The sequence below is a fragment of the Trachemys scripta genome, chromosome 8 (genome assembly GCF_013100865.1).
Source record: "Trachemys scripta elegans isolate TJP31775 chromosome 8, CAS_Tse_1.0, whole genome shotgun sequence".
Lineage (NCBI taxonomy): Eukaryota > Metazoa > Chordata > Testudines > Emydidae > Trachemys > Trachemys scripta.
In genome coordinates, this window is record NC_048305.1 from 1792761 (window position 1) to 1795019 (window position 2259).

The following is a 2259-nucleotide window of genomic DNA, read 5'->3' on the forward strand; positions in this document are numbered from 1 at the left end:
CTCAGCAGAATTTTTTAATTGTTTCCTTTTTCCGTCACAAACAAACAGAGAAGGGCTGAAGTGAGACAGTGCCTGAGAATAGTGTGTAATACTAGCAATGTGCACCAGGGGGCCCAATTTATGGGAGATTTCTGTACTACAGCATCACATTTCCTTTTCTAGAGAGGAAAATGACAAGTACATCAAAAAGAGAGCAGGAACCACACCCAGGGCTGTGGCACCAGTTGATTAAGTCCTACATCAGTGTCTCTGAGAGAACAGCTCGCCTAGGAGCTGGCTGGACAGGTGTTAATAATTCTCACCTTTGCCACATATTCCCTGTGTGATCTTGAACTTTGTGGCTCGGTTCCCCATCTGTACCATGGGTGTCTTGTCTTACCACTAAAGATACAATGGTAATGAGAGAGAGACACACACCCTGGCTCAATTCCCTCCACTGCTTGATGAGCAAAGGGGATTTGAACCAGGGTTCCCCACATCTGAAGCCAGAGCAGCTCCTAACTACAGAGTCAGTCTCTCTCTCTGGCCCATCTCCTAGAACTGGAAGGGACCTTGAAAGGTCATTGAGTCCAGCCCCCTGCCTTCACTAGCAGGGCCAAGTACTGATTTTGCCCCAGATCCCTAAGTGGCCCCCTCAAGGATTGAACTCACAAGCCTGGGTTTAGCAGGCCAATGCTCAAACCACTGAGCTATCCCTCCCCCAATTCATAGTTAACACAAAGTGGAGCAACTTTAACAGGAGAGACTGAGGCAGCCTCACATCAGACCAGCCCATAGTCCAGAGACTAAGGGCCCCGTCTCAAAGATGGGAACCCCCTGTTCAAAACCCCTCTATTCATCTGGCAGACGGGGCAATTCAGCATGGTTCCCCCACATCCCAGGCGAGACCCTCACACCTGGGCTAGTGCTTACGAGGGAGGTCCCCTTCGCCCCAGCTGTTTTGTGTGGAGTTAGGCATGCTGAACCATGCCCCACAGGCGAGACAGGCCTCCCCCGGGCTCGGGGCTCACACCGGGGGCTGGGCAGGAGATAGGGGGACAGGCACCGGTCTGAGGCTGCAGGATGTGCCCAGGAGCAGAAACGTAGGTGCCGAGTGAGTTTAGGCACCTGCGAGAGTAGGCGGCAGCTGAGTGGTGGGTTGTGGATCACCGTGGGGCCTAAATCTGGGCAGATCCTCATGGGAATTTCGGTGGGAGTTAGGGGCCTGTATGCCTTTGAGGATCTGGGACCAAAAGCCTTGTAGGGAGAGAGGGCAAAGCTCCCCTCCCCCAGGCAGTGCAGACAGGTGCTCGGGGCTGTTACACTCAGCTGGGTAGAATTAAGCACTTGAGGAGCAGGTGGGGGGAAGGTGACCCAGAAAGAGGTTCTAAGCTTATTAAAGGAGCTGCTAAGTCCCCTTCCCCTTCCCCTCCCAGGAGAAACAACTCAGCTAGGGCATAGCCCAGGAAGGGGGGCTGTGAACCCCCGAATCTAACAGGGGAGCGAGTTAATCAGAATAAGCTAGCCCCTGAAAGAGAGGAACTATTGTTCTTACAGACTCGGGGTGTAAGTGGATTATTTTTGGAACTGAGAGCAACTGAGGCAGGGTGCCTGCAGGACTGTCCCATGCCATGAGGGGCTGCTCTATGACAGCTCCCATTTACAGCCACAAGAAGGGGTCGGCACAGCTTTGGGTTGTATATTCAACTCCTTAGGCCAGGGACAGGGAGTGGACAGCCTCTGTATGTTGGGCAAGATTAGGAAGCTCTTTACTACAAAGAGGTAAAGAAGCTGGTGGGAGGGAGGGATGTGTGTGCTGCTGTTTCTTTAAATCTGTAGTGGGAAGGCAGGCAGGCAGGAGGGGGCTAGGGCTGGTTCTGGGCAGAAGCTCGCCAGGGAAGCAGAAAGAGAGAGTGGCTGTCAGGGTAATCCCTCTACTCACAGTGCCTTGTTCAGTGATAGAAGAAAGCGACTCTGGCAGCAATCTGTTTCCACTGTCACACCACTGTTTGAGCCCCTAATTCAGACAAGCGTCCAAACCTTTGGGCCATTTAGCGGAACTCAATCTGACCTCTGACTTGCTGTTCATAACTTGCTGGCTGCTTGTCCATAACACTCACTCTGACAATATTCCTTCTGTTCAGGCATCGCGGTTACAATTCAGAACAAGGATTTTTTTGGGGGGAGGGAGGCAATACACTTAGCACATTGAATGGCAGCTTGTTTTATGGCAAGTCCCATCTGCTCTGAGATTTGTATAGACTTTGCCATTTCACGCAG